Source organism: Phascolarctos cinereus, unplaced genomic scaffold, assembly GCF_003287225.1.
Source record: "Phascolarctos cinereus isolate Bilbo 61053 unplaced genomic scaffold, phaCin_HiC Scaffold_4;HRSCAF=312, whole genome shotgun sequence".
Classification (NCBI taxonomy): Eukaryota; Metazoa; Chordata; class Mammalia; order Diprotodontia; family Phascolarctidae; genus Phascolarctos; species Phascolarctos cinereus.
Genome location: NW_027555847.1, coordinates 84,461,854 through 84,474,720, shown reverse-complemented (window position 1 = coordinate 84,474,720; position 12,867 = coordinate 84,461,854). Strand labels below are relative to the sequence as shown.

At 39.4% G+C, this 12,867-nt stretch overlaps 1 protein-coding gene across 1 annotated transcript in view; it reads right to left on the bottom strand.

Annotated features, from left to right (window-relative positions):
* The window catches only part of DCAF1 (DDB1 and CUL4 associated factor 1), a 117,770-nt gene that overhangs the window by 76,631 nt on the left and 28,272 nt on the right, over positions 1 to 12,867 (bottom strand).

Genomic DNA, 12,867 nt, shown 5'->3' with positions numbered 1-12,867 from the left:
GGAGCACCGGCCCTGGATTCAAGAGGAACTGAGTTCAAATGCAGCCTCAGACCCATAACACTTACTAACTGTGTGACCCTGAGCAAGTCATTTAACCCCCATTGCCCAACCCCCCCCCAAAAAGTCTCTATTTGGATAACATCAACCTTTGAGCTAAAGTATCAAAGGGTGAAAAAGGTCTAGGTCTGGCGCAAGAGAGTACTAGCAGGTTACATAGGAAGTTCTGTTGCTATTTTTGTTTTCGCCTTGCCTTCAAAAATGCTTGAGAACCTACTACACAAAGCAAACTGAAGTACAGGTGCTTTATATAACAAACAAAATAAGTGGATGTTCTATAATAATTATCTATTTTTCATTATCTTCCAAGGATGTTCATGATGGGGGTGAGTAAAGGGAAATGGATGCTGAACACAATAGTGGATTTGAGAGGAAGAAAATAAAAGATAATTACACCACTGATCCCCCAAAATACTTTGACTGGTTTTATAAGAGTGGAATACAAATAAGTAATCAAATGCAACTTCATATACCAGGTGAGCTAGCTTTTCCCAAAAAATAAGATACCATCAGGGTAATTTTATTCACATACTTACCTATATTTCACTACTTCTTGACTGAAGTTAATGACAGAGAAGAATCTAAATAAATATTGCCTAACGTGTTTACAATTCTGCTAGGTGGATAGAGCACCAGGCCTGGAGTCAACAAGACCTAGGTTCAATTCTGGCCTCTGACGCTTACTGGCTGTGACATCCCAGGGCAAGTCATTTAACCTCTTTTTGCCTTAATCCAATGGAGAAAGAAATGGCAAACCACTTCACTATCATTGCCAAGAAAACCCCATCGACAATGTGATCCACAAGGGTCACCAAGTGTCATACACTACTGAACAACACCTAGCATGAGAAAACCTGGGTTCTATTTCTGACTGCTAGCTAACTCCCTACTTAAGCTTAAACAAATCACACATCTGGCCTGAACCCAGCAAACTGAGAACTCAATCAATCAGAGCAATTATGTACAGATTCTCTAACCATAAAATGAGGTGATTTCTATCCTTTCATTTACATATGTATTCATATGTCAAAAAAATCTTTTCAGTTTCTTGAACCTATCACGCTATTAGGAAAAAAAAGCATAATCTAATGAAAAGAAGACTATACTGGAAGTCAAGAGTTCAGATTCTAGTCTTAACTCAAACAATATGTATCTTTGAAGTCACAAATAAACCACTTAAAAGAACTGGTGCATAGATACAAGATTATCTGCAGAATAGCTGTGCAACTATTTAATCTGCATACTACAAAGATTAATGACTGCATATGTTAAATACTTGAGTTTTTTGGAAGAAATGAAGCTTTATTTACTTTTCACTCAGAAAGTAACATAGCTAAAATAAAATAGACTAATATTCACCATAAAATTTTCTTTAACATTTTTATAGGGAACAAGAAAAAATTAGCTATATTCATTGAACTCACTCCTTAAAAGGTAATCTTTCACAAAATGAACAATTAACAGCTAAGAGCATAACAAAATTATTTCTTATTCAGAGCTAGAATTTTTTTTAGGTTCAATCTGGTGCAGACAACTCATCACTAAGGTCAGTTTGCAGTACTGCAGTGGAAACAAAATATTAACATCACTACCAGACTTAGAACTGGTCTAGCAAATAATGGAATGAGAAAACAGAAACTAATAAAAAATACAATAAAAAATAAATGCAGACAAGATTACTGGACTTATAACAATGGCATGCAGAAAGCAACTATCATATTATAATGTTCCCATACAGAACAGTTATTGATGAAGCAGTGAAGAAGGGTTTGAGCCAATTTCACAACTGAAAGACTGTTTTCAGCCTGAGTAAGAGTCCAAGTAACAGAGGCAACCACAGAGAGGGAATCATTCATGAAATCCTAAGGAGCAAGATATTTGGAAAACCTACAAAAAGTGATAAAGTTTCTAATTAGAGAGCTAAAAAAAAGTCCCAAAAGTAGTTTTAAATCAAAGATTAATAACTGCTTTGCTTGCACGTCTTATTTAATCCTCATCACAATCCTATAAGGTAGATGATGCAAGTATTATCCCTAAGAACAGAAACAGTCTTAATTTTCTATTTGTGTCCCCAGTGTTCTGCATATAATAAGCAAATAATAAATACTTTACTCTTTCATTCGTTTTGCAGAGAAGGAAAATTAAACTTAGAGATCAACCTAAGATCAAACAGCTAGTGTCACAGCTGGAAGATGGTCTTCAAGACCATTTAGGAGAAATACTTCATTTTAATAGTCTCTGGTTAGAAAGTATTCTCAACATACACATACACATACACACACATACCTCAAAAAATATTTAAGAATATTAGACACAAGTAAAAGTTTTAAAGACAGTATAATCAAGTACAGTATAATCTGATAGTCAAGACATGGCTGCAGATACAGCCAATACAGCTATCAGTTAAGTAGCAATGATAAGTCGCTGAAATTACCAGGAAAAAGCATAAATAGACTAAACAGAGAGAAAAAAGTTTTGACAAAATGAAAACGTGAAAACAGACAATCCACCAAAATCTCTCTCAAGTTGGAAGATCTTCTGGAGAAAATAATTCAGAATAAGAAAGAAAAGACAAAAGAAGCACAAAACTATGAAGTAACTTCCAAACACTTTCCATTCGTTCGGAAGAGAAAATCTTCCAATTAAGATAAGCCCTTAGAAGGAGTCAGAAAACAAGATAAGGTGTTCAGAAAAGCAAGGGGAAAATATGACATACTTAAATCTTGAAAGTCTTAAGAGTCTTATTTTCTTCCCAGGGAGAGAAGAAAGAGAGGGATGGCTATAAAATGACAGGATAAATAAAAAGAAGAATAGCATTGATTTTTTTTTTAGCCATCTGGTTTCTTGTCAAACATTTGGCTATGCACGGTCCAGAGAAAATATAATTGAACGACAAGGTGAGCTGTGGTCAAAGAAGCAAGTTAAAACGAAAAACCAGGCTGCCTCTTGACATTATTTGTACAAACCTTACCAGAGACTGGTGTAGAATTACTACTTGCCAGAGAAACAATTTTCAATTAAACCAGCAATATTCCAAACACCATACTGTGCTATACTATACTTTTTTAAAACTTTGGAATTATATATAGGGGCATTCCTTCTGCAGAATTTCTATCATACATTTAACTCTTTTCACTGGAAAATAATTTTAAAACCAAAAATTTTTAAACAGGTGACTACATCTGAAGAGTGGCTAAATTTAAATTCCAGAAGGTTTTAAACATAAAAACAGTCTTCCTTGTTGATAAGTACTCAATTATTTTCTCACAAACCTCTTTCTTTTCTTCAGAGTCTATATACCAGGCTTATTTCACTCTTTACATCTTGTAAATTATATCTGGTAGTGAGATAAGGAAGAGAGACTGAATAATCCAAAAAGATGCCAATGCCAGTATTATGAGACATCTGCCAACTGAAGAGGCACCTTTTATCAGTGTTGTTCCTATTAACTATAACATCCAGCCTGCTGGAAAGGAAGCTACAACATTAGAAAAGCATCACGCAATTGATCAGCAGAGCATCAAGACACACCCAAAACAACTTCTATTCCTTAATAACTACTGAAGTTTCAAAACATGACCTCTGTGCTCCAGACTCACTTGGCAGATGACAAACTTGGCATTTCATTTCCTCTGCGACTTCCTTTACCCAGACTGTCTCCATTCCATACCTGGAATGCATTCCTTTCCCACCTCTTCCTTCTAAAAATTCCTAGCTTCCTTCAAAGTTCAGTTCAGCTTCCATTCCTATAGGTAAGCCTTTCCTGATCCCCCTAGATGTAAGTGTTCTCTCCCTCCTGAAATTATATTGTATCTGTTTAACTACAATATTCCCTAGTACAATGTAAGTTCCATGACATGAGGTTGTTTTCTTTTCATCTTTGTCTCCCCAACGCCCAGCATATTACTTACCTTGCACACTGTAGGTATTTAATAAATACCCGTTGAATGGAATCATGCCAAGGATCCTAGCTTTTCTGAGCAAGAGCAATCATTCCTGCATCAAAAGGCATAGAAAACTAATCATGGAGCACAGCAGCTAATCTTCTAAAAATCTACCAGCATGCATATGATCCCACAAACATATGTACTCATCCACCCTAAACTATATTTGGTTTTAAAAAAAAAAGCATATTCAATCCATTTTTAAACAACAATACCAAAACACTTCCTCCTCTTCCAACTATTTTCATCACTTTCAACATGATTCAATGCCAAGATGGAAGCAGAGTATAGGCAAAATAGTAAAGTATGTAAATGGTAAAATTAATCTCATAAGATGCTTCCCTTCATGGTTTTAAATAGCCATCACATACGGTTAGCTATCCAGTCAATATAAATTTTCTAGAAAATACCAATTCTATGAAAGGACTCATACGTGTAAATCCCTGAAAGCATTCTAGAAATTCTTGCAAGCAATCATGTTAGAACTTTCAATTAATCTATATTCAACAATAAGTTTAACTTTGGAAATAACCACTTAGTGGGTGAAATTTTGATAGCAGACTAGAAAACAATGCTCATATGTAACTAATTCCACTCCTGGTAAATCCCCTGGTAAGAGAAAATATGTTACTAAAAACATGTCTTGCCTGATAAACTTCTGTTATTTACAAGGGAGTTCTAACATATCACCTAGAAACAGATCTATATAACAAATATATTTAAGTCATATGTTCCAAACATCTACATGAAGATTTTATACTGACCAACAAGCACTTGGCTGAAAACCTGGATTTATCAAAGCTCTTTCAAACAGATGTCTTTGATTTTGCCTTTAAAAAAAAAGTTCAAAATACAACATGACTAACAACTAATATACAAAGATTGAATTAAATCCTCCTATACTCTGATACGCTCACATTTCACACCATAGACATATTAAGCAACCATTCCCAAGAAGCAAACCATATCTGCCAAAAATAGGTATATAAATTTCATTAACTAATTTCCTCAAGTTAACAAACTTCCTGACATTTCTAATCATACACCATTTATTCCACGATGACACTGTGTGTTAGCACATCTTTAAATGCTTTTCCAAAAAAAAAAGCTGAACATGAACTTAAGACTCCAAAAATGAAACTGAGCATTGATATGTAAAACTGAAGGAAACAAAACTGGACAATAAAGGATGCCATAGAGCTAGAAGGTAGAAAGAACACATTGGACCTGGAGTCAAGAAGGTCTGAAGTTGACTGGCCTCAAACACTTACCAGCTGTATATTCCTGGGCAAGGGTCTAACTTTACCTATCTGCCTCAGTTTACTCTTCAGTAAAATGGAGATAACAATTACACCCAGTGTGGCTATGAGGATAAAATGAGTTAAAATTTTCAAATGCCTTGCAAACCTCAAAGCTTTATATAAATGCTAGCTATTACTATTAATTATCTTCTGGGTAAACTGACCACTGTTGTATTATTAAACATGACAACATAAAGCAATCTAGTAGAGGAGAAGAATGGTGGATTTGGAGTGAAGAGACCAGAGTTTAAGTCCTAATCCTAGGATATACTACCTGTGTGATCTTGGGCAGGTCCCAGTTTCCTCAACAGTAAAATGAAGATGGACTAGATCCCTTCCACCTCTAAATCTGGAATCCCAAGATGAGGATACTACCTCATAATTCTAGTTGTGCCTTGCTCTAAGAAGCCCAAAGCATGACCTAATTTATCCTCACAACTACCCTTGCGATAATCACTGGGAGAGTGGCAGCAACCGTTCTACCTATTTTACAGATGAAAAAATAGAATCACAAAAAATTAAATGGCTATTCCAGAACGATTGTCCCAGCACAACTCAATGGTTAAACCATGGTCAGAAACGACTCCCTGTCAAGATTCTTCTCTTTAGTTAAGCCTCACTTATACACTGTATCATGGTTTAATTCAACAAAAGGTAAGGTTTCTCCTGATGCTTTGGCCTGACAGAAATTGTGGGATTGATAGTTCTTTGTTGTTGTTAGTCATGAACAAACTCTTCAGACCACATTTGGGGTTTTCTTGGCAAAGATGCTGGAGTGATTTGCCATTTCCTTCTCAGGTTCATTTTACAGATGAGGAAACTAAGGCAAAAACATGTTAAGTGACTTGCCCAGGGTCACACAGATAGTAAGGGTCTGAGATTAGATTTGAACTGAGTTCTTTCTAACTCCAAGCCCAGTATGCTCTATCCCACTGCGCCACCTAGCTGCCTTGGATAGTTCTTTTTTTTTTTTTTAAATACTCAGCCTGAACCTCTTCAACATATATATTAACTTACATGTTATCCCCTAAACCTCACTTACCAAGGAGCAAGTGTTTAGTAAAATGTTATTAACATGCCCTGAAGAAGGATGAAACCACCATCTATAAAAATAACCATTCTAGTACATTTGTGTAGTTGTTTTGTCTTACATAAAATCCAACTAATGGTGATTAAAGAATAAGTAAAATATTATATATTTACAATTGGTCTTTATTTTACAAGCGATTTTACTTAGGCTGAAGTAGGGTCCAAGAATCACTGAAAGCATGAGATCACCTAAAACCCACAAAATAAATCTCCAACTTTAAAAATCCATCATATTCCATTCACTTCATAAAGCCTATGAACTCATGAAAATTAGTTATAAATTTAAAACAACTGACACTAATATGACTATACCTGCCATAAAAGTATTTCTAATTTAATAACTGTGGAATACATGGAAGAAAAAGTTACTGTACCCAGTAACTACCTCAAAACTGAGAACATTATTTTTTTCATACCCTTGCTAAAATAAAAAACTCTTTGCCTCCCTTACCTTTAGCATTCAAAAATCCCATTACCAAACTAAAATGAGGAGTGAAGGCATTTCATTTCCAAACATCACGTCCAGTTCTTGACAGCACAAACACAAAGAAAAATACTCAATCTAACTTCCTTTCTAAATAAACATGGAATAAAATACTTTAAAATCCAATACACTAGAAAAGAACAAAATTACAGGCTGACAGCTAATAAATGCCTCAACTTTCATATAATAAAGATTAAAACAAAGGAAACTATTACTAATGTAAATTCTTTTGTTCATTAATAATGCCTCACTGAAAATTCAAACCACCTGACAAAATGAGATGCAAACAAAGTGATACAGAATCAAATTTGAGAAAATACAGCTATCACGCCCCACAAAAAAATTTACAACCACTTTATCAACAAATTTTAAACTCAAGACCTCTCAAAGTACGATGGGGAAAGAAAAATTGCCTTGAGTAAGAAAACTGCTGGAGATCGCTTTTTTGTATAAAGGGGTGAAACTCTAGAAATCTGCTGAGACCCGAGGAGTATTTAGTTTGGGGTTTTGTTTGTTTCAATTCCGCATCAGTTTACCGAAGTCTACACATTACACATCTCACCTCTCAGACACTCCCAACCCACCGGGAGGAGGAGAAGAAAAGTAACTGGAAAGCTCCGCCCTCGTCTCCGCCCCCGTCTCCTCCCCCAATCCTAGTCCAGGAGTGAGGCGGGACAGGGTCATGGAGGGGAGGGGAGGGGAAAACGTGGGAAGAGACAATCGGTCCCAACCTAGGTGATAGGAAGCCGAGTGGGAGGAGGGTATAACTAGGAGAGGGGAGAAAATGGAACCCCCAACCCACATCATGTACACACTAGAGCGGATTTCGAGGGAGAAGGGGGAAGAAACAATGCCCCTCCACTCCACCCCATAAGGGGAAGGGAAGATGGGGCGGGGGGGGAGGGGAGGAGGAAGAAGAGGGAGGATGGGAAGACAGGGGGAAGAAGGAGGTGGGAAAGAGGAAGGAGAGGAGAGGAAAAGGGGTGAGGGGAGGAGTAACTAGGAGATGGAAAGAGAAGGTTTACTCCCCGAGAGAAGGAGAGGTTACTCCCCAAGAAGTTTTTTTTTGAGGGGGCCAGATCTCGGGAGGGGAAGGAGGTTGATCTGAGGGAGGGGGAGAGGGAGTGCCGAGACCCCGCCCCCACGAGGGGGGAGGGAAGGCCAGTCCCAAAGTGACACCGAGCCCCCGGCACCGGTTCCCCTCCGGCAGTGCAGGTGTCGCCCCTCCCCCCCCGCTGCCGCCACCGCCGCCGCCGCCCCGCGCGCGCTCCCCGCCTCCCTCTCCCGCCCGCCCCGGGCGCGCGCCCCATCCCCTCCCCCGGCAATCCCCAGCCGCCAGCTTTACCTTCCCGGGGTCTCCCGCAGCACTCCCGACCCCCGCCGAGCAGTCTCCCCTCCCTCCCTCCCGCCCTTCTTTCCTCAGTGCCTCACTCCCTCAGTCACTCACACACACGGCGCGACCGCGGCTCCGAGCGGCCCACATATTACGCGTCACCCACGCTACGTGCCCCCGGCGCGCGCGCGCGCGGATCGGCGCGGGTTGGGGGGAGATAAGAGGAAGAGAGATGGCGCGCCCGGAGGCTGCTGGGAAATGGAGTTCGGCTCTTATCTCAGCAGGCCTTCCGGTTCCACTCCTTTCTCCTGTCCTTTGACACGTAAGAGCGCTTTCTCGCCCTTCACCGCACAGACCCAAGGGAATTGTAGTTTTGTGCAACAGAGGGGCGGGCGCTGACTCGGGGTTAAAAATATTCCTTCCACATCTCCAGGATGGTGAAATCTTGAATAGGGGTGGTGGGGGGAAATCCCTTGTTTCTCACAGGGTGGCGGAAAGGAACCCCCCAAAAGCGTAATTCGAATCCTGCCTCCAACTCTGAGTAGCTGTTTGATCCTGGCCAAATCGCTCACCCGCAGTGTCCCCTTCTATGAAATGAAAATAATAATGCATTTACTCTAAATCACACAGATTTGTTGTGAAAAAGCATTTCCCGGTGGAGCTGTAAATTGGTCCAGCCATTCTGGAAAGCAATTTGGAATTATGCAAAGAAAAGAAAAAATAAAATGTCTCTACTCTTCAACCTAGAGATCCCACTACTAGGCATATGTACCAAGAAAGTCAGAGACAGCAGGAAAGCCCCAGCAGCACTTTCTGTAGGGCGCAGAAATGAAAACAAAGTACACGCCCGTCACCTAGGGAAGAGCTAGTGGTGCATGAATGCTGAGGAATGTGACTTCGGTAAGAAAGGAGAAACAGAATTCAGAGAAGCATAGACTGATGAGGAGTAAAATAAGCAGAACCAGGAAAACAAAGAAAAGAAGGAAGCAAGGAAGGAAAGAAGTTAACACCATGTAATTATGACAGCATGACCTAAAACGTGAAAAAACTTGCCTGCCTCCCATCTTTGTAGAGGATGGGACTATGAGTATAGAACTTTGTCAGATTTTACCACCGTGTTGGCTAGTTTTGATGAACTACTTTTAAATTCTGTGTGTGTGTGTGTGTGTGTGTGTGTGTGTGTGTGTGTTACAAGGGATAGCTTCCTTGGTAGGGGGAAGGACAGGAATATATTTGGAAATGAAGGTGATATAAAAACAGAAGATATTAATTTTTTTTAAGAAAAATAGATCATGCTGTTGAGATTTTGGGGTGGTGGGACCCGGAAATAGCAACATGCGGGTCCTGCCGGAATTAATTCGACCCAAACCTTCTTTCAGCCAAAGACAAGGTTTATTAAAACAGCACTAGAGGATGGAAATGATCCTAACAATCTGCCATATTGGCCAAACTCAAGGAATCTGAGCATTGGCCAGACTCTTAAGGAATCTGAGCATTAGCCAGATTTTAAGAATCTGAACAATTTAATGGCTGCCAAGATAGATCTTATATGCAGAAAGACTGTGGGAGTGATCTAGGAGTGGCTAAGTAGTCTGGGGTGACTGGTAGGTAAGACCAGGCACCTGGACTTAGGAGTAGCCAAGGGAGAAAGGAGTCTAGATAGATTAAGGGTGGAAAGTGGCTAGGGTGATTGGGAGGTAACAGATAATGGGAGGGAGGTAACAGAATTGGAAGATTGGGTATAGCCACAATGAAAGGCAAATTGAGAGGATTACTGGAATGTTGCTTCAGTGGGAAGCCAGAGACTTGACCTTGTCTGAAAAGAAGAAAACTCAAAGAAAGTTGGGGGAGGGGGGGTTTCCAGGGCCTATACCCCATCAATGCTGGGCTGATTTCATTTCTTTTTTTTTTTTACAAGTTTCCAGACTGATAGTTTTAGGGAATACTGTTGCTAAGTCTCTTTTGCTATTTTTGGGGGGGACAAAATGAAGAGATGTGGACTAGAAACCATTGTGCAATTAGGTATATTTAGAATTAGAAGAGTCATTAATGATTTGTTGTCAATTTGAAAGAAAATCTGTGGTGGAATGCCATAGGGTTATAGAAGAGATAGGCATTTACTAGTCATCGTATTTGAGTCTGAGCAGAATTCAAAATGTGATCCACTCTGCAGATCATGACAAGAGTAGAAAGTTCAGTGTCTAGGTACCACCTCAATCTGTGGTGTTGGGCCATCATACGCTTGCTGAGTTGAGCATGGTGACTGGTAGTTTGGAGTTAAGACTGGTTGGCCTCTTCTGTTCTGTGGTATAGGACAGAGCAGATTGCCCTCCTCCATGCCATGGTGCTGAGCTGACTGGAATGTCCAGGATATCAATGGATCACACCATGTGTCCACTGGTCTCCCTCACTTTCATGACATGACCAGCCTATTTATATTATTTTTGATCATGCATTTCCCTGATGACTTACATTGTTTCTTCTTTGAAATTTCTATGTGTTTTATGTTGCAACCTACTCACATGTACCATGTCCCAGTGGTATTACTTACAGGCTCATAGAATCATAGCTGTAGGGCTAGAGGAGAATTCAAAAGCCATCTAGTCTATATTTCTCACTTTAAAGATGAGACAGCTATGTGGCATAGTAGACAGAGCCCTAGGCCTGGTATCAGGAAGATATGAATTCAGATCTGGCCTCTAATGCTTCCTACCTGTGTGACCCTGGGCATGTCACTTAACTGCTTTTTGCCTCAGTTTCCTCAACTGTAAAAAGGGGATGATAATAATAGCATTTATCTCCCAGGGTTGTTGTGAGGATCAAATGAGATAATATTTGTAAAGTACCTGACCCATAGTAGGTGTTCTAATAAGTGCTTGTTTTCTTCCTTGAAAATGAAGAAACCAAAGCCTAAAGAATGGAAGTGCCTCAATAAAGGCCACACAGGTAGTAATGATGAGAGGTGAGATCTGAATCCAGGTCCTTTAACTCCAAAGCCAGTGTTCTTTCCACTGCACTGTGCTAATTCTCATTTTAAATTCCTCAGAGATTAGGGTTTTATGCTTTTTGTTGATTCTGTCTCTGTAACATCTCATATCTGTTCCCTTCTCTTTGCTCACACAGCTACCACCCAAGGTCAAGACCTCATCAGTTCTTGCCTGGATAATTGTGATAACTTCCTAACAGCTCTTCCTGCCCCAAGTTTCTCTCCACTTCAATGTATTCTCTGTATTGCTCCAAATACAATTTTCTAAAGCACAGGTCAGACCTTTATTGATAAATTCCTTTGGTTTCCTATCACCTCTGGGTCTCAGATAAAATACAAACTCCTCTTTGGCATTTAAAGACCTTCACAGCCTGGCTCCCACCAACCTTTCAACTTTGATAATTACATTATTCCCTTCCTGCACTCCTGTCCGGCCCAAATGGCCTGGCTGTTCCTTGTACATGACATTCTACCTCCCTTCCTTTGCACTGGCTGCCCTCCCCCACCCCACCCCCTTGCCTGGAATGCATTCTCATTTTACCTTGACCTCATAGAATACCTAACTTCTTTCAAATCCCAGCTCAAATGCCACCTTCATTTTCTCATATACCTAGCTACAACTCACCCTCCTTCCCAAAAAGATTACCTTATATTTTATATGTATATGTTTATGTATACATATCATCTCCACCTATAACCAATAAACTATTTATATTATTTTTGATCATGCATTTCCCTGATGACTTACATTGTTTCTTCTTTGAACTGTACCATTTTATCTTTGTATCTCCAGCACCTAGCACCTTGACTGGTTTGTAATCAGCTTAATAAATGTTTGTGGATTGATCAGTTGAATGATTGACTCACAGTTACATAATGCCAGTGGAATATTGAAGTTAAAAAGATAAGACTTTGATTCTAAAAGAAGAAAGGGCTAATTAAAGGCTCTAAAACTTCCCAAAGGCAATCCAGCCTTTTTTCCTCTTCCTGTTTAATTTTAGGCCCAACCCATCACTTTGTATTGTCTACCCAAGATAGATAGGTAGATAAATAGATAATCTCTATAGCTTATTCGTCTAACTGCAGGTCATAATATGGATAAAAAACCTTCTTCATCTGCTTGGTTTTTCCTGTGTAGATGGTTAACCAAACTCTTTTGAGTGGTAGTGGATATCTTCCAGAAGACTCTACAATGTTCAGTGACTTGAGTATAACTCCCTGCTTTATGTATTTCTCATTACATATTTATCATCAAAAGGTCATTGAAGAAGGTCATATCTGTTACTTCCAAGTAATTCCAAGTCTCTTGGAATCTTCTTGGAAATCTTCTAAGGAATATCAAATAATTTTGGTCTTTAAATGGGACACACATTGTCAAAAGAAAGCCTTAAAGGTGGGATTTTTCTCTACCAAATCAAAAGCTTTTAAAATATTCAACAAACAGTAAGTACAGTGGAAGCAAGGAACTCCCCTAACATATTGGGTAGACTTCTTGCAGCAAATTTATACAGTGTAGACAAGAGCAGAGGATAGGCAGGCATGGATGTGTTGAAACCTGAACTGATGAAGAGAATATCCATATGTATGAAATTCATTTAAAAATTTGAGTAATGGGAAGTCTCACTGACATAACATCAGGTATGGCCTTTAAGAGCTGATACAAGCTGGCTCCA